General features: G+C 45.2%; 1 protein-coding gene across 2 annotated transcripts in view; it reads left to right on the top strand.

The window, feature by feature from the left end:
- The window catches only part of ADAM12 (ADAM metallopeptidase domain 12), a 340207-nt gene that overhangs the window by 18675 nt on the left and 301290 nt on the right, over positions 1-20242 (top strand). Inside the window, exon 1 of one of the 2 annotated variants that reach the window (XM_029932774.1) lies at positions 635-708. The exons of the other annotated variant lie outside the window; for it this stretch is intronic. The gene's annotated coding sequence lies outside the window, so the exon portion shown is untranslated. Of the gene's footprint in view, positions 1-634; positions 709-20242 lie in introns of those variants that run through there. 2 annotated transcript variants of the gene reach the window in all.

Raw genomic sequence — 20242 nt, 5'->3', positions numbered from 1 at the left:
TTTAGTATTCCATTTTTAAAGCTGTATTTCTTAGTTTGATTATGGTTATATTTTTAGTGCCTGCTACAGGAATAAAATACCCCTATTTAACTTATTGCCCCTATCACAGGAGTCCTAGGAAGGAGTTGCCACCTGCTCTGAGACCCAGAGAGGCGTCACCAGGTTAGCGCAACGCCCGTGTTTTCATCCAGGAGCGTCATAGTTTTGCGTTTCTTACGTTGAAGTCATTGGTCCATCGAGTGTTTGTTTTGGTATAGAGGGAGAACAGGGGGTCCATTCCTTTTCGGTTGGATGCCCGGTGTGGCCACTCCTTTGTGTCCATGGACTTGAAATGCCACGCTGGTGATGTACTGAATGTCTGTGCGTATTAGGTGTGATCTCCTGACCTGTGTTCACTGCTGTTGATCCGCCTCTCGGCGTGCTGGTGCTGGGCGCTGAGTCATTGCTGCTCGGAAGTCCTGATTGGTGGCAGATCTGAAGCCCCTTACGCAGTTCTTTCAGAATCTCTCTGGACCACGGTGCGTGGGAACCGGACTGCATCGAAATCACAGGGAAATTCACAGGGGAGCAGCCGCTTCATGGAGCTTGTGGCGCATGTTGCACTTTGCCTTCCAGAAGGCTGTGTCCTGCCTGCTTTCCCCGAGCAGCAGCTCGCTGGCTGTCATTTTGTCTTCAACCACCATCGCCTTTTCTTTGACAGTTTTCTAGGTTAAAATCTACTCACATTTTCTTTTTTAAGTTTATATATTTATTTTTGAGAGAGAGAAAGTGAGAGAGCGAGTGGGCACGTGCAGGGTAGGGGCAGAGAGACGGGAGAGAAACTGCCACATGGCTTTGGAGCCAACACGGGGCTCGAACTCCCGAACCACGAGATCACGACGTGAGCCGAAATCAAGAGTTAGACGCTTAACCGACTGAGCTGCCCAGGCGCCCCTTAAATCTTTCCACATTCCCGTGTGTTGTTGGGGTTTAGGAGTCCAATGAGCAGCACACTCTTCGCCTCTTAGATTCAGGACTCATTGATTGCCAGGAGGCTGAACAGTGAGGCCCAAACTCTCAGTTACTACCGGGAAGCTGGTGGGAGAATTGAGCTTTTGGCCCGTGGCTGAGTGGGCTGGCTGTGATTTTACTTCCTTGAGGGGTCACTGCTCTTGACCCAGCACAGAGGGCAGGCCAGAATGAATGCGTCGTAGTCACATCCAGAAGAGAGGGAGAGCCCGGAGGGAAATGAGGCCTAACAGCCAGGTTCCTCTAGTCTCTTGGGTCGTAGAAGTCACCAGTTCCATAGGGGAACTGGGCAGGGAGGGAGGCCAGGAAGAAGTTCCCACACACAGAAGCAAGGGCAAGGCTGGGACAGAGAAATTAGGGGAGGAGACTCTCTTTATTTTTTTTATTATTTTTTTAATAGTTTATTGTCAAATTGGTTTCCATATAACACCCAGTGCTCCTCCCCGCCAGTGCCCCCCACCCTGACCGTCACCCCCTCCCTCCCTCCCCCTCCCCCTTCAGTCCACCATTTGTTTTCAGTATTCAGTAAGGAGACTCTCTTCAAATACCCACTAATGCAGTTGAATTTTCCCCCTTATATTTATCAACAATTTATGATTCTGTTTTTGTGCGGCCCATTCATATCCTTGGGGCACTTTGTTATTGAGGGGTTTGTCCACTCTTACTGACTTGTTAACAGCTGCTTGTATATATTATGACACTGCCCTGTTGTGAGCCATAATTTTTGGATGAGCAGTATTATCATCCATTTCCTACTAAGGATTTTTTAGATGTTCTTTTCCCCTTAGTGATTTCTCTTTTCTTGTCATTCTAAATGGGATCCAATTTTCAATTTTATTTTAGTAGCAGTATTTTTGTATTGATTTATATAATATCCATCGTGGGACTGGCCTGTTTATTAGAATATCTGGCTGGTTTTAGTAGATGTTCAGTTGATTTCTTGGGTTTCCTAGGTCACTAATCATATCACCTATAAATAATTTCTCTTACCTTTATTTCTCTGAAAAATTTTTATTGCTTTCTTGCCATCTCTCAAACATAAAGAAGTTCTAAAAACTTGTGCAAATAGAAGGGATCTCTCTTATGTTGTGGACTTTTAACAGAAAGGCCCCTGGTGTTTTTACCATTGATTATGATATTGACTGTAGATTTAAGATGCAAGTTCATTATTTTAAGGAAGCATCTATTTCTGACTTTCCAACAGGGAGTGCCTTGAGTAGGTGGACTGCTTTGGGTACTGTCAACATTTTAACAATATTTGTTCTTTTAATCCAAGAGCATGGCAGGATTTTCCATTTCTTTGTGTCTTCTCTAATTTCTTTCATAACCTTCCTATAGTTTTCAGTGTATGGATCTCTTTGGTTAAGTTTATTCCTAGGTATTTTATGGTTTTCAGTGCAGTTTGAAGTGGGATCGATTCCTTGATTTCTCTTCCTGCTGCTTTGTTCATGGCATATAGAAATGCCACAGATTTCCGCACTTTGACTTTATATCCTGCAATTTTGCTGAATTTATGTTTCACTTCTAACATACATTTTATTTTTTTTGGTGGAGACTTGCAGGTTTTCCATGTAGAGTGTCAGGTCTTCTGCAAACAGTGAAAGTTTGACTTCTTCCTTCCTTGCTGATTCAAATGCCTTTTATTTCTTTGTGTTGTCTGATTGCTGAGGCTAGGACTTAATATTCATTGATGGAGTTCCCGGTATCAAAACACCCTTACCTTTGGGGAACATACCTAACTCTCTCAAGGTGTATATTTTTAATATGCTGCTGAATTTAATTCTCTAGTGTTGGAACTAAGATTTTTCACGTCTCTATTAAGAAGGCAAAGTGGGCTTCCGTTATTTATTGATGCAATACTGCTTAATAAATTGGCCCCAAATTCAGTGGCTTAAAGCCACGAAGCATTTGTTGAGTCTGGAGTCAGGGTTGTACGCTGGACAGTTCTGGTCTCGGTGAGGCCCTCTGTGCGGGTCCGCTGATTGGACTCTGTTCTGTGAGTCTCTCCATCGCCCCAGCAGGCCATCCCGGCACCCTCTCAGGACGGCGGAGGTGCGGGAACTAAGAAGCCCTAACGCCCAAGCCCCTCTCTCGCCTCCGCTTGGGTCTGGCCAGCGAGTGTCCATTACCCTGTCGGGTAGCCAAACCCAGAGCCAGGGCTTGTGGAGTTGGTGTGGGGGCTGCAGTACTAAATCCCAGCCTGAAGCAGAGGGCTCACTGGGGCCCCAGCAGAAGAGACTGGAATATCAGGGCCCTTCCTGCAAGCAGCTGTCAACCTCACATGTCCTTTGTCCTGCTTTTGGCTGTGTGTGCATATGTGTGTGTGTGTGTGTGTGTAAAAATAATTCTGCAGTAAAATTAATAGGAGCAGAATCCAGTTTTGGGGCTTTCACAACTTTCCTTTAATACTGTCTGGGTCCAGAACCTCTATGGGACATAAATCTCTTACAGGTTTTTCAATGACTTACACGGCCATTGTTTTTGCTATTTCTTTATTGAGCCAATTTTGGTAACATCTATTCCTGGAAAATCGTTTATCCACGTTTTCAGGTTTATTATTATAAAGAATGCGTAGCACTTGATTGTAATTTAAATGCTGTACCCATAATTACACCCAGTTCTCATTCTCTAAAATTGGTCTTTGTGCTTGTTGGACCCTCTCAGAACTTTAGATACGGATTTGGTCTCTCTGAAGACTTAAGCCTTGGATTTATAATCAAATCTATTGCTTTTATTTATGGCTTCTAATTTAGTAATTTCTGCTTTTATTTTTTTATTTTTTAACTCTTTCCTCTTCTTATTATTGGCTTTGGTTTTTCTTCTAGTTCATTTACATTCATGTCACTCAGTATAACTGTACATTTTCCTGTTAGTAAATTTTTGGCTCTCTCCCATATATCTTGATGGGTAGTGTTCTTTAGACATAATTTAAAACAATTTTCTAGTTTAAAAGTGTTTCTTTTGTCTGTAAAAGATTGCTGTTTGAAGATTGACACATGATCTCTTGTGGGACAGATTTTCTGTGAAAGACGGGGAATTTCAAAACCAGCGTGAGCCTTAATATAAATATGTGGAAAAACTTCCATCTCCTTTGGTGCCACCACTCCAAAATGAAAGGAGTATAGATTTAGAAATACACTGCTTGATGGCTGCCTGGGTGGCTCAGTGGCTTGGGCATTTGACTCTTGATTTTGGCTCAGGGCATGTTCTCATGGTTTATGAGTTCGATCCCCACATTGGTCTCTGTGCTGACAGTGTGGAACCTGCTTGGGATTCTCTCTCCCTCTCTCTCTCTCTGCCCCTCACCCATTTGTTCTCTCTCTCAAAATAAATAAATAAGCTTTAGAAAGGTATTTTAGAATTTCACTGATATCATATCTATTTTTTAAAGTTTATTTATTTTGAGGAGAGGGTGTGAGTGGAGGGGAGGTAGGGAGAGGGAGAGAGAGAATCCCAAGCAGGCTCCATGCTGTCAGTGCAGAGCCTGATGTGGGGCTTGAACTCACAAGCCATGAGATCATGCCCAGAGCCAAAACCGAGAATTGGATGCTCAACTGACTGGGCCACTCAGGTATCCCTGATTATCTTTTTTTGAGTATTCCCTTTTCAAAACAACAACAACAACAACAACAACATGTCTTAGCAGTAGTTACCTGAGATCTTGTCACTGTCCCCTGGCGCTTACATTGCAAATGGACGCGTTGGAAGACTTGGGTGTTCCTGAGTACTTTTTCTCCCCAAAGACTCTTCCCTCAGAGCTTTCTCTTTTTAAATACCCAACCAGTTTGTTTTCAGCCTGAAACCATTTTTCCATTAAGGCTCTACTTTACAAAAATTAACTTAAATGTTATTTACATGTATAGTTGCTAGTAAGTTCTACAGGACATAATGTATTACGGGATTTTAGAGATCACATACCTCCTCCCTCAGTTCCTTTCTCCAAGTTGTGGGAGGCACTCCCCCTGGGGACCCCACCATCTTGGTCTGACACTATTGTCTTCTCCACTTCATACTGTGAAATCTCTCAGAATTGGACTTGTGACCTTTGACTCTTGACCCCAAGGGCCTGCAACATAGCAGGTGCTCAATAAAGGCTGGTGGGTTCAATAATGGCCTCAGGATGTTGTGAGCGTATCGCTATCAGAGTTTATGTCTCGTACATCTCTGCTCACTAGGTGTTGAATCCATTTGAACACGGAGAGTGAGGGGTAATTCCCTTTCAATCTGTGGGCTACGTGTGGCATGTAGGAGATGCTCGATTGTCCCGTGGATGAAAGGATGGATGTTCTGGAGCAGTAGAGCGAAGCCTGCTTTGACTGTAATGGGAATCACCAAATAGGGATGTGCCTACAGTAGGAGCAGGCTTTGTGCTTTGATTTCAAGGTGGTGGTCAGGGATTGTTGGTTCAAAGGCCAGGGTCTCTGAGACCCATTGGTCTACCAGGGGGCCTGCCTTGGAGTCACCTATAGGGCTTGTTATGAGCACAGATTCATACTCTACCTGGCACCGTGCCTTGACTCAGGATCTCATGTCAGCTGGGATGGGAGGACCTGCTTATTTATCCAGCAGCTTCAGGAATTCAGCATGTAGCAGTGTAGACCAGCTGTGATCTGAGCAGTCTGCACACTCCCAAGTTGTCCAACTTGACCTTGAGAACTTCTTGCCTTTTTTTATGTGTGTATATCACCTGTGCTATCATTTACTTAAATAAAATCTTTTCTTAATTCATCTTAAATTTTCCTATAAGTCAATGTATACACACTTTACTTAAATTTAAGGAGGCAATTATGCTTCCATATTATAAATAGAAGGCCAATGTCACTTGTCACAAATAGAATAAAAATAAATGGAAGGAAAACAAAGCAGGGTTATGAAATTCCAGCCGGACAACAGTGCCCGGGGATGTCCCTGAGCTAGAGCCCTGCTCCCTTTGTGAAAAAGGGGGCCAGTGGCTGAGGGGGGTTAGGTGTATCACACCAAACAGATATCGCCCTAATTAAGGGTCTCGGGAGGGGTCTGAGAAAGAAGTCACTTGTCCGCTCTGACCAGCGTCCTCTCTGAGAACATCTCACTCGCACCCTGACATCGAGGGGTGCTGATGTGTGGGGTCCTGAGAGACTCAAGGTCTGGATTCCTTCAGCCAAGACCCCAGAATGATTTGGTGACCCTTCATCTCCAGGAGAGGGGAGGAGGCCCAGAGCCTTGCAGTGACCCGGAAGTGCTTTCGGCCATGCACGCCTAGGTGTGAGTCCTGAGGCCTGGTGAAGGGTAAGGCCTGAATCCGGGGATACATAAATGACACCCGATCCCGCTAGCAGCCCGGGGGGCTCAGTGCCCTCTTTAGGGGGGGAGGGCGGGGCGGCTGCTGGGAGAGCGGCCTCAGATGAGGCGTTGTCGCCTTGATGCGGGTGGCATTTTCTCCCTTGACCCCAACTGTTAGCCAGGCCATTTTCTTTCTTTTTTAATTTTTAAAATTTGATTTAAATCCAAGTTGGTGGATATATAGTGCAACAAAGATTTCAGGAGTAGAATTTAGTGATTTATCACTTACATATGACACCCAGTGCTCATCCTGAAAAGTGCCTTCCTTAATGCCCATCCTCCATTTAGCCCAACCCCCCTTCCCCTCCAGCAACCCTCAGTTTGCTCTCTGCATTTAAGAGTCTCTTGTGGTTTGCTTCCCTCTCTGTTTTTAATCTTATTTTCTCTTCTCTTCTCCTATGTTCATCTCTTTCCTTTCTTAAATTCTACATACAAGTGAACTCATCTGGTATTTATCTTTCTCTGACTTATCTTGCTTCACATAATACACCCTAGTGCCATCCACGTTGTTGCAAATGGCAAGATTTCATTCTTTTTCATCACTGAGTAGTGTATATATATATATATATATATATATATATACACACACACACACACACACACACACACACACATACACACATCACATCTTCTTTATCCATCTGTCAGTCGATGGACATTTGGGCTCTGTCCACAAGTTGGCTATGGGTGATGGTTCAGTGTGAGGGCATTTTCCCACATCTCATGTGACACTTTCTGGGCCTCGTCCCTTCTAGCATGTCCATTCAGCACAATTATTTGGCATGTGGCAGGTCCCCAGTGCTAGGGGCTCAGCGTATCACACAGCCCCTCTGTCAAGAGGCCAGCCACCAGCTGGTCAGGCACAAGGCTCCATGTCAGGAAGAGTGCACACGGTGCTCGGAGGGCCTTGTGCCCTCTGGTGGGACAGGGGTCTGTTGTACCCGGAGGGTGCAGAGTGACTTCCAGTGAGACAGAAAACCAGTCTGTGCATCAAGTTGAAGGTCCTGTTGCTTTGGATGGGGCTGAAAGAGGGCGGAGCTTCCAGGAGCTCCAGTCACCGCCAGGCTGCATCTGGTGAGGTCCGAGTCACGCAGCAAACCTGAAGTTAGAGGGGAGACTGGGGACAGAGTGAAGGGTCAGCGGGCCCAGGTTGCCGGGTGCCAGCTTTGGCTGAGAGTGGGGGCTGGGCCCCGGGACGTGCCCTGTCACAGCTCAGCATCTGCTGAAAGCCTGGCCACTCCCTGCCTCCAGCCCCATCCATCTAACCACGCCCCCCACTGGGGCATGCCACCGCGGAGAAGGAGTGTGGCAGGGACTCTGGGTCTGAGGTGACCATGGCAGGTGGATTTGAGCCAGTCCTCTGCCACCTGCCAGGGGGTGTGAGCTCTGGCAAGGCACCTGGCTTCCCCAAAGCTCATTTCCTAGCCATCCCACACCTGCATGTTGGGAGAACGGGGTGCATACAGCCCCCTGCAGCAGTTTGAGTTGGGCAGGGTCACCCGCAGAAGGCACTGTGTGAACCGTACAGTGCCTGACTGCTGAGAGGCGTCGGATACAAGATCTCCATTATCACACTCACACACACACACACACACACACACACACACACACACACTCACACCCTCCTGCACAGAGGCCGCTATACACAGTTCTCCAAGGAGTGTGCACAGTCAGGCCCTGTGGCAGGAGCTTCCTAACATGCTGGTCACCTGGGCGGGGGGGGGGGGGCAGGTGAGCTTCCCCGTGGGGACGACACCACAGGCAGCTATCCCTGTCTTTGGCCTGAATTCCTGTCCCCTCTCCCCCTCCCTTTCTCAAAGGCTGCCTTCTAGAGCTCTAAAGTGTGCACGTGTACACGTGTGTGTGCATACATGTGCACGTGTGTTTTCAGGAGGAGAGTTTCGCTCCATGTGGCTCTGATTTACACTGATACTGTCAAGTTAAAAAATATAAATTGCATTATTTCCACAGAAAATCGATGCGATGATTTCTTTGCTCCCCACCCAGCCCTGCTTTCGGAAAGTAATCTTCAGGGACGCACGGGAAGCGTTAGTAGAATTTCATCATGTGCCAAGGTGGGGACCCTGCTTTCTGTTAGAGAGGGATGTGCTGGCATGTTCTGTCTGCTCCCTGATGGGCTGAGGCTGCATCTCCAGCCACCAGGTCGTGGGGGGAGAGAGAGACGGAGACCAGAAAGTCCACGGTCATGTGGCTTTTTGATGCTGAAAACCAAATATTTGCCTTTCAACAGTTCTCGGTTTTCATCTAGAAATTTGTCTTAAGGGAAGACCACTTAGAACGGGCCAGTGCCCCGACCCTGCTCACATGCAGAGAAAGCCGTCACACTAACTTTTTCTGCCTTGGGACAGAAGAAGGAAACATCATATGTGCGTTGTCGCAGACGTGACGGTCGGGTGGCTCTCCTAGATGGAGGACATATTCAGAACTTTTCAGTCTGTTTGTTTGTTTGTTTTGAGAGAGAGGACAGAGGGACAGAGAGAAAGAAGAAGAGAGAGAATCCCAAGCAGCACAGAGCCTGATGCGGGGCTCAGTTCCACGAACCGTGAGATCATGACCTGAGCTGAAATCAAGAGTTGGACGCTCTGGGGCACCTGGGTGGCTCAGTCGGTTGGGCATCCAACTTTGGCTCAGGTCATGATCTCATAGTTCATAAGTTCGAGCCCCACATCGGGCTCTGTGCTGACAGCTTGGAGCCTGGAACCTGCTTCAGATGCTGTGTCTCCCTCTCTCTCTGCCCCTCCCCTGCTCACACACTATGTCTCTCACTGTCTCTCAAAAATAAATAGACATTAAAAAATTGTTAAAAAGAGTTGGACACTCAACCCACCGAGCCCCCCAGACACCCCAGAACGTTTAAAATATAAGTTAGGCAACCTTGTTCGTTTCATCCTAAAGCTGGGGCTTCAGAAAGGAGCTCCCTCTTTGTATAAGGAATTATGCAAATATTTAGTTTACAGCAGATATATTTGGGCCCTGCTCCCTTGTAACAGTTGCATACTAAAGCAGGCATCTCTGGCAGCCCTCCCCCCACCCCTGAGCTTCGCTTTCTTTAACATATTTAAAGAGCAAATAATTTTGGGACTGTGGTCTGCTGCAGACATCATTTGTACTTTAGCCAGGATATTATTTAAGAACTGAAAAGCTCTCTAGGTATTATATCCGTATATAAACCATGTGTTAGAAAAATATAAATTCAGTTTTGAAATATTTGTTAGGCTGCTTTTGGCTTTCAATCTGGGCCAAACATGTGCTTCAGTGACAGATGGAGTCATGTGGACCCCGAATGAAACTCTCTATTGTGTAGAGATTTGGTCTTCCAGCAGCGGGGGGAGGACAGGCTGTGAGAAGAGGGTCCGGCGACCTAAGAGGTGTGTTTTCGAGGGAGCATACAGTCTCTTTCCCCTTCGAAATATGTCACCGGGTTATTTGGTCTCAAATTTTGTGCCACAGTAGATGCCGTCATCCACTCTGAATTGACTGAGAAGAATTAACGTCTGGCATTCTCGTGTTAAGTTCAAATTCTGAAACTAGAATGTGTTCCTAATCAATGACTGACATTTTTTGGCTTTTGGGGCTAGTGAGCTATTCAAGAAGCCTGGATCTCAGGGCTGCCAGTAAAACAGAGGACTCCTCGCTCTGTCTGAGTGTCAGATCAGTGTCGCGTGATGTTTAGTGGAAGTATGTCCCCACTATTGCACTTTTTTCTATTTAAAAGAGTCATCGGTTATTGATCTGAAATTCAGATAGAACTGGACGGCATATTTTTGTTTGCTGTGTCTGGCAACTTTATGTAGATCTTGATTTATTGTCTGTTCTCATAAACAGTGGCCTTCAGAAAATTCCTCAGTGATGAAGGTTTTGTGAGTTTGAAAGCCTGGAATGTGGTCTAAGAGGCTGCCTTCTCCCTCCCTCCACGCCCCCGCTTCTCCCCACATGTGAATGCCCAAATTGCATCCATTCGAAGCCTGGTAAAATCGGCACCCTTTTCGTGAAGACTCCCGGACCACCTCTACTGTGGTCAGTTTTCTACATCAACTCTGAGTGCCCTTAAAGGTGCTTCCCTGGCCAGTGGTCTTCGGTAGACCTTGTGCTCCATGAAGGCAGATTCAAGTCTGATTGAAGGAAGGAGCACAGGGTGCAGAAGCTGGCGGGAAACTGACACTCGGAAGAACTTTCTTTCTTTTCTTCCCTCCAGGACCGCTACTTCAGGCTGAGCACTGCCACAGATTAGGTGTTAAGCCTTTCTCTCCATAAATCTTCTCCTATAATTTTCTCAGCTCTAACAAGGGTTAAGTATCGTGTATTCTGTTATGTACGATAGAAAGGTCCCAGAGAGGCAGAGGTTGAACTTGGTCTTGATTCATGGGCACCGATGCAGGGCTCTCTGCTGCTGCCCTACCCACCTCCCTGCCGCAGACGGGAAATCACCACTCACGGGGGGGGTGCCTGGGGACCTGGAGAAGGTTCTGGTTGACTCGGTAGTTGTTGGCTTGTTCGTTTCAGGAATAAACCTGCTTAATATTCTTAACACATAAAGTTTCATACAAATAAATTAGGACAATTAAAAATGGGCAAGAGATAGGAAAACATAATCCCCAAATTAAGAAATGAAAAATAACTGATAAAAATATGAAAAAGCTTAACTTCAGGGACAAATGCACATTAAAACAACAAATTGGAATTGTGGGGGTTTTTTCTTTGTGAATGCTCACATGTTTTTTTAGAGGGCTTTTCAGAACTTTTGGCTCCTGGATCTTTTTGGCTAAGGTTGGCTACTGACTTGTCAGCCTGCCCGGGCCCGGTCATCACTGAGTAAACAGAAAACAGTCATGCTTCATATCCAGCAAGGGCCAGGAGGGCCTTGGTTCACTCCGCACCCATTCTCCCCTGCCTCCAGGGCTCCTCTGAGCAGGGAGGCCGTGGAACGTTTTGTCGATGCCACTGCACCATCCTGGAGAGGGCGAGACCAGGCAAACCTCCAGTAGTGCCCACGGTGAGAGGCTGTGCCATGTGGATGGTAGATGAGAGCTAATTTTCTAGAGCATTAAAAGTCCGGTTAGAACACTTAATGCGGCATTGGTATGAATTTTAAACCAGGGAATGACATTCACCCAAATAGGCACTTGCTCTGGTAAGATACTTATTGGCCGTTACGAGATTGGCCAGTTCTATTGTCTTGTGGGAATAGATCAGACTAAAGATGGGTACTACTGGGAGGAAATTGTTTAAACGTTCCTAAACTGGACAATTTTCTTTGCTTTTTTTGGCTTTCTCTGTGTAAGATGAAGCCAGGATTTAAAGACAGCTGAGCACATTGTTCAGTTTCAAAAACCAAGAACGGAAGTATTTCTAGTTGAAATGATTAAAAATGCTCCTACGTCATTTCTGTGCGCCTACTAAATTTATCAAATTGCATGGAATTAAAGCTTGCCCGAACTCAAGGCTCTAACCCTGTCTTCTAATAGTTTTGTTTATCCTGTTTGACTATTTAGATTAGGATTCCCATTTGGGTCCCTCAAGTTTAACAGGCAAAAGCAACAACTAGAACATGAAAAGTTGTAAAAATACTATCCGCACCTGCCTCCAGATAGCCACACTTTTCCCTTGGTCGTCAGGATTTGGTCAGGCATTCCTTGGCTAATTCCCACTCACCTCCATCCTTACTTCTTCCAGGCACAGGACTCCCCAGTCTTGCCCTGTCCCCACCCCCAACCTGCCTGAACCACAGGAGCCCCTACAGCTGAGTGTCCAGCAGACCGAGAAGGAGAGGAAAAGTTCCCATAGCAGGGGCATGAGGCACAGGCTATCAGCCGGGTGTTGCATTTTGGAATTCTGAATAGATTTTCTCATACACACACACACATACACACACACACACACACACACACACACACACACACACACAGGATTTCAAGTCTATAATCCATTACCTGAGTTAAAACTCAAAGTGCATTTTTCTTATAAAAAAGACGAAGTGTTCCAAATGGTGGTAGAAGAGCCAACTGCATCATGAGTTAGTCTTTGAGAGCTGGCCTCCGACAGCAGCCAGAGTCTGTAGAGTCACATCCAGATAATCAGCCCATGCTTACTTGCGTTGGGTGTGCAGCACGCGGTCTGGGATTCAGCTCCCCTCTGGCTAGCGTGGCAGGCCCACACTCTTGAGGAGAGACGGAAATAGTCTTTCATGACCACAATTTCTATTAAGGTCCCTCAGTTCCCTGTTCTGATCTTAATTTGGCTTTTCAAGGAAGATTTCCTGCTGGGAAGATAATGAACAAAATGCCTTAGACGGGGATTCTGGTTGTGTTGGCAGTTCTTTCTCATTAAAAATAAGTAAACTGGAATTCTGGCTTATAAGTAAGACATATGTGGGTTGGGTTCTGTGTGTTGACCTGCAAGGGACCAGACATTGCTGGGCAAGCTAAGAATCACCTGTCAGAACCTCCAAGATGAGAACCAAGACCTGGCCCCCTCCCCTGTGTCATTAAGATCACAATGAGGCTGCGGGAACTTTTCATTTGTTTGATGATAATCCATTAAATGAATACTTGTCTTCACATGAGGATATAGTAGTGAATTTGACAGACAAGGCACCTACTTCTTGAGTTTTTTTTAAAAATATTTATTTATTTATTTTGAGAGAGATAGAGTGCAAGCAGGGGAGGGGCAGAGAGAGGGGAACCGAGAATTCCAAGCAGGCTCCTTGCTGTCAGCACAGCCTGATGTGGGGCGTGAACCCATGAGCCATGAGGTGCTGACCTGAGCCAAAACCAAGAGCCAGACATTTAAGCAACTAAGCCACCTAGGCGCCCCAGCCTCTCAAGGTTTTAGATTGGGAGTCAAGGAGGTGAGGGCAGACAAAAGGATAAATAAGACAAGTTCAGATACTTACAGTTGTGTGAAAGGAAAACCTAGAATGATGGTTTGGAGAAGATCCTGGGTTGGGAGGAAGCTTCCCTGAAGTAGTAACATCTGAGCTGAGACATGAGTCATGAGATTTGGGGTCAGGCAGAAGTTTGAGGGTTGAGGTGTTCAGCAGAGGGAGCAGCAAATGCAAAGAAACATGAGGCAGGACATAGCTGGGCACATGGAGGTGGTAGAAAGGTGGTCAGTGTGGTCATAACAGAGTGAGCAACATGGGGTGATCAGGGGATGGAGTTCTAGGGCTTTAGGACACAGGAAGGAACTGAATTTCATTCCTCATGTTTCTAGGCCAGAGTGATTGTTAATGTGTCAGACAGAATGGATAGAGCACAGATCCTAGAACTTGGCTGTGTTGATGACCTCGTGGCTTCGTGATGTGTTTGACCAAGGGCTTCATTTCTCTGTGCCTGTTTTCTCATGTGCTGAACAATGATAAACATCAGAGGGTGTTGTGCAGTTAAAACAAGTTAAACTTCAAAGGGTTAGTGTGGGGCTTGGTGCATAGCAGTTGTTCAATTAACGTTCACCCTTGTGATCAATAAGCGCTTATTAATGACATCACCTGTGCTCAACGCTGCATCTTTGTCCTATGAATGGTTCTCAGTTATCTGTTCTCCAGCCTTTATACTCTCCATTCTCATAGAGACAATGTTTCCAATGTGAGTTATTTACTCGACTTAAAAACTCTAAAATGCCTTTCCATTGCACTCAAATAACATCCGAAGTCTGCCTTGGAAGACCCACCATGACCGAAGCCCTGTTTACCACCTGTGCTGCTGCTCACATCTCTCTCCATCCCACCATCCACTCCGTGGTAGCCCCACTGACTGTTCTCTCCTGCCTCAGGGTGCTTACAGCATGTTCTCTTGATGGAAAACAATGCCGTGCATTTTTGCTCTTTTCAAATGTCCCTCTCCTTTAAGATTGGAAGAGAGTGACGGGCAGGTGATGAGGCTACCTGGATGGATTCAGTTAAGAAGTGGGAGGGTTTTTAGAAAACAAAGAGATAAAAACAAAGCACAAAGAAGCTCGTTGGATTTGTTGACTGTGGGTCATGAGAAAGGGCTGTGTCAGACCACCCGGACGTGTGACCATGCGACTTAAGGAGCAGTGAATGGCGGTAGCCTTGGCGAGACATGTGATACAGAATGCTTTGTTTTCTGACTGGGGAATGGAAGGAAACCTCTGATTTTTTAAAATTTACATTCAAGTTAGTTAACATACAATGTAGTCATGGCTTCAGGAATAGAACCCAATGATTCATCTCTTACACTGACACCCAGTGTTCATCCCAATAAGTACCTTCCTTAATGGCCATCACCCATCTATCTAGCCCATCTCCCTACCCACCTCCCCTCCAGCAACCCTCGGTTTGTTCCCTACATTTAAGAATCTCTTAGGGTTTTCCTCCTCCCTCTGTTTTTATCTTATTTTTCCTTCCCTTTCCCTGTGTTCATCTGTTGAGTTTCTCAACTCCACATATGAGTGAAATCATATGGTATCTGTCTTTCTTTGACTTACTTCGCTTAGCATAGAACACTCTAGTTCCATCCACATTGTTGCAAATGGCAAGATTAGTTTCTTTTTCATAGCCAAGTAGTATTCTAATGTATATACACCACATCTTCTTGATCCATTCATTAGTTGACGGACATTTGGGCTCCTTCCATAGTTTGGCTGTTGTTGATATCACTGCTATAAACGTTGGGGTGCATGTGCCCCTTTGAATCAGTATTTTTGTATCCTATGGATAAATTCCTAGTAGAGCAAATGCTGGGTTGGAGGGTAGGAAACCTTTGATTTTTAAATGTGCCAAATTTGAGAAGATGATGGCAACAAGACCTAGGAATTAAAATGCCTGGTAGATATTGTAATTCAGACTGCACTTGGCTGAGTTGGTCGGATGGGAAAATATTGATTTGGTCAACATCAGCTTAACATTACTGAGTGCTGTGGGGGACAGTCAGAGTAGAGAGGGAAGATGGCCCAGAGCTGTGACTTGGGGGCTGTTCAAGGACCCCAGGGAGAGAAGAAGGCTGGAGAAATAGAGGATGGGTGGAACAGGGCAAGACAGGGTCAGGGAACAGGCAGGTGCTGCCAGATCAGCACATATGCTGGTAGAAGATGGTCAGCAGTGGGCAGTGGTGCAGCAAGGATATGAGAAAGAGACCTCAGATGGATCTGAGCTTTTTGTGCAGAGGGAAGGTGACCGCTCCCTTATTGTAGCATACTTCCGTTTGCTAAGTTTACAGTAGTGGGTGGAATAAACTCATTTTCACTCTTGTTTCTTTCCTGTTAACTTTCCAACGTGGCTCCTAGAGGATGGGTTTTAATCATTGATTCCATCTGTTTCCATTTAGAACATTTCTTGCAAAGTGAACTTGGGAAAATTCTGCCTCCATCCCAGCCCCCAGAAGTAATCCGCAGCACATACCTGTCCCTGGTGTGAAGGGCAAAGTGAATGAATGTATTTGAAATGCAAAGGGCTTGGGTTTTCCCGTTAGTTCTGCCATTTAGTGTTAGGCAGCATCAAGAAGAATCCATATAACTGTGTCGTTCAGTTTGACCATCTGTAAAGTGGTCCATGCACTAGCTTCCACTGACCAGCAAAGGGCATAAAAAGAAGTTAATGTTGTCAATGACTTTGCTCCCCACAGACGGAGACACTATGGGCATGAAGAATTATTTTTCTGTGTAGTAGAGACAAAGGATGCTTGGGGTGTGAATCCATTTGAAGCATTTATGGGAAGCTATAACCAGCTTTCTTTGGGTTTTGAAATGACATATGAAACATCTTTTCAAAATTGTAATTAGTCCATAGTGCTTGATTGCTTTTATTTCCAAATGGGCTGTGTCCTCTGGCATGCCCAAGTCTGTGCGTGTATCTGAGGTGCCAGGAAAGCCAGTGAGAAAGAAAAACATGCAAACAGTTGGTTTGTTGTCCTGAGTCCAAATGATTGATTTTTTTTAAAGTTCATTTTTTATTCATCATAAAAGTTTATGCATCATAAAAGTAATACATGCTCACTCTGGAAAAACCAGAGCTACATACAAAAACGTCAAGAAGAAAAGCAAGAAACTCATAGCCCCAACACTCAGAAAAATCCTGGAAGAGCATTTTGGTTTATTTCTTTCCAAACAGTGATTTTAAAACAAACAAAAACTAAGTTAAGTGACACCCACATACGCTTTGCTTCCATGATCTCACTTGATCCTCTTGCCAGCCTTCTGCGGTAGATGACGGTCCCATCACCTCCCAGATGCATAAAATATCTGAGTGTCAGGTAGGAGGCACTTGCCCCAGATCATCCATCCATGTGTGGCCTGTGATGGGTACAACATATGGCTTCTGACTCGGGACACTGCTTTTACACCAGGCTTCATCTTGATAATTTAGCCTGCCAGCATGGATAAGTAAAACCTTCGGCTCTGAGAGAATCTGATTCTGCATCCTTTTATGAAACTATTTATGTGACTGTCACTGTCACTGGGTATCACCTTCCTAAACCAACTTTTTGCTTCTGTACTCTCCTTGTAGCCAATAATCCCCAAATTTTGAAAATTTTATAGCAACTTATTGTTCCTGTGTTCTCTAGAGCATCTGGAGTATGTAGGGAGGCCTTTCAATTGCTTGAGGACCAACTACGTTCACATAAGTCGCTGCCTTTTCATGCTCTAGGAGACCTTGCCGATTACTTGATGCTTCTCACTTGACTGAGGCTGTCTTGTTTGTTTCTTCCACCTGAATGAAGAGCAATGTAACAATGAAGAGAACGCACCCTAGTTTGCCGGTGTTTGGAGCCCTCCATGGTCACTAGGCGTCTCTGAACTTTCGATACTGAATTTCTCCATAATGACATTATTCCGGCAAGATTCAGACTAAATTTTAAAAATAATTGGTAGACTTTATTTTATTTTACTTCTTTAATTTTTTTTAATTTTTAGAGAGAGAACAAGGGGAGAGGAGGGACAGAGGAGGGGGGAGAGAGAGAATCCCAAGCAGGTTCCACACTCCATGCAGAGCCTGATGTGGGGCACAATCCCATGACCCTGGGATCATGACCTGAGCTGAAATCAAGAGTCGGATGCTCAACCTACTGAGCCACCCCGCTGTCCCAGTGGACTTTATTTTAAAGGCCAGTTTTAGATTTGTAGGAAAATGGAGAAGATCTTAGATTGTTTCCATCTTCCCCATCTTCACTTTCCCCTGTTATGAACATCTTACGTTAAAATTATACCTTTATTACAACTAAAGAACAAAAATGGGTATCTTTTCAGCTGAAGCTCACACTTCATTCAGATTTCCTTACTTTTTATCTCGTTCTTTTTCTGTCTTTCCATCCCTTGCAGTTTGGGACCCCAGATGACATGTAGTTGTCCTGTCTCTTATTGGCTGTGGTGGTGTCTTAGAGCGCTTGTCTTCGATGACCTTGACAGTTTCGAGGTGTGCCGGTCACATATGTTGTAGGATGCACCTCTTTTGTCATGTGTCTCAGGTCAGACTGGGGTCGTAGGTTTTGGAGAGTAAGACTACAGAGGTGAAGTGTCCTTTTTTCACGTCTTACAAAAGGTACATACAAACAACATGACATGGCTGTTTACGTTACTCTTGATCGTCTTGCTGAAGTAGTGTTTTTTAGGTTTTCGCACTATACAATTACTCTTTTCCAATTAACTTTTGCCATGGTTCTTTTGAACATCCCTGGGCTGTCATTTTAAAATCACATTCCTGGAGCACCTGGGTGGCTTAGTCAGTTAAGCATCTGACCTTTGGTTTCGGCTCTGGTCATGATCTCATGGTCTGTGGATTTGAGCCCTGCATTGGGCTCTACATTGACAGTGTCAAGCCTACTAGGGATTCTGTCTCTCCCCATCTCTTCTCTCTCAGCCCCACCCCACCCCCAAATAAAAATAAAATAAACCTAGGAAAAAACGGCTTAAAATCACATTCCTAATTTCTACCCAGGGAGTCTGCATATGAAATGGAAGAGTGACATTATTATTTGGTAAGACTGCAGATAGGAATCTGAACCAAGGAAATATATGTGTGTTTTATGGAGTGTTGCCACTGTATTTCCTGCAGCAAGGAGCGGTTCAGTCAGTTCTATACGTTGTTTTTTTAACTCTTGCATATTTGGGGCTAAGGAAAATACATTATGAGTTTCCAAAGCCATCTCCCCCGATTTTTTTGTAGCTCATAATGGCCACCTCATCCTTTCTTCTCCCCCACCTCTAGCTAGATTTTTGAAAGAATATTCATCTTAATCCTACTTTTAGTGCCGCAGATCAATTCTTCTCTCCTAGCTCCATGTAGGAGACAGGCAGAACTTCCGGTGTGATGTTTAAGTTTTATCTTGACTAGTAATCTCATCAGAGTTTGCTTCCCCAGTGGCCCCTGGATGGCCTGAGCCAATACCCACCAGTAACTAAACCCAGCATTTTCTAATGATCAATAGCTGGTGGTCATTTTCCCACAGTCAGTATGATTTGGTCAAACACTGTCTAGAAGTCTAGAAATGTGGATTTGGACATCCTAACCTGATTTCATGCACTGAGCTTTTTTGAAAGCTCTTTGACTGTATTGAGCTTCCTTAACCCTGTAAGAATCCAGAAGGGAGAGAATGTGCTTCCCATTCTGGAGGGGGCAGACAGAACTTAAAAGGCAGGCCTGGAGCGCATAGATCGGAGAACTGGAGAGCAGGGCTCGGCCTTGCTGCTCCAAGTTGGCCCTTGTTCCCTGTCTCGGAGCTCCACACCACCCTCCACCTCCGTGGAGCTGAAGCCTTGATTGGGCACCAGGCTGTCATTCCCTTACTGAGGCAGGTAAAGGAGACTTGGCCAAAGCGGGATGGAGCAGGACCTCCACAGGCAGCCAGGCTCTGGGTGACTCACATGGTGGCGAGGTGCAGGGGGAGGGGGATCCAAAGTCACTTTGGGGAAATGTCTTCACTACTGGTTTATTTCCAAGACCTTAAAAGCCATCCCTGTGAGGATTCTTTCTTGCCGACAGAATCAAGTCTTAGATCTTCCCCTCTTGACCGGCCATGGTCAGGTCCGAAGATGAAAACCTCAGCTGAGGTCACAAGCAAAACAGACACACATGTTATTGCAGAAGATAATTGTGTGAGAAACCAAACCATCGAATATGTTTTTGTTCCACCACAAGACTGAAGACAACTGGCCATTTTATCAAACTGGCCAGTGGTGTTTGGTTACCCAGAAGTTCCTCCTCCCTGTAAGCTATTCGTTATTTTCTATCTAGGCAACCGAGTTTTGTTGATGCCCAAATATTAGGAAAAACAAAATGCATGCAAACTGTCTATTTTATAAGGTCCTATTTTTCCCCCTGGGTTTCTAGGGCTTGAATGTACGCATCATTCAGGACCTGCTTTTATGGTTTGTCAACAAGATCATCCATAAAATACATTCTGATATCTCACAGCTGTGTGTAATTTATTCTGTCTACCCATGCAGCACAAATAAAATTTTTATTTGCATCATCTAAAAGAAATACCAGTGTATAAATACATAAGCAAAGCTCATAAGAAACGGTCTTCTGCCTACAGGACTGCTGGGGGGACACTGTGAAACCAATTAAAAAATGGAGGGATGGCTTCATTATCCATGTACATAGATAATAAATGCTGTGCTCAGCAAGTAAATACCGTTACTCAATTTCTTAAAAAGGTTGCACAACAATGTCCGAGCGCCGGCAGAGCCTGCCTCCAAATTCTCCTTGGAATATTTAGAAATAAAGCCTCATAGACAAAAACAATTCAGCCATAAAGGACATGATTTTGGATTAAGATGATGGAATATGTAGGAGAAAAGGGACATGTTTGGTCCTTGGAACATTTTGCCTTCGGGAGAGTAGATGACTCTCTGCTACCAAGAGTCTTGGAGGAACGAGATCCAGGGGCCTGAGGATGTTCCTGGGTTCGGTGTGTGCGGCATCAGCCTGATTATC

The sequence above is a fragment of the Suricata suricatta genome, chromosome 2, assembly GCF_006229205.1.
Source record: "Suricata suricatta isolate VVHF042 chromosome 2, meerkat_22Aug2017_6uvM2_HiC, whole genome shotgun sequence".
NCBI classification, from domain to species: Eukaryota; Metazoa; Chordata; class Mammalia; order Carnivora; family Herpestidae; genus Suricata; species Suricata suricatta.
This window is presented reverse-complemented; position numbering and strand designations above follow the sequence as displayed.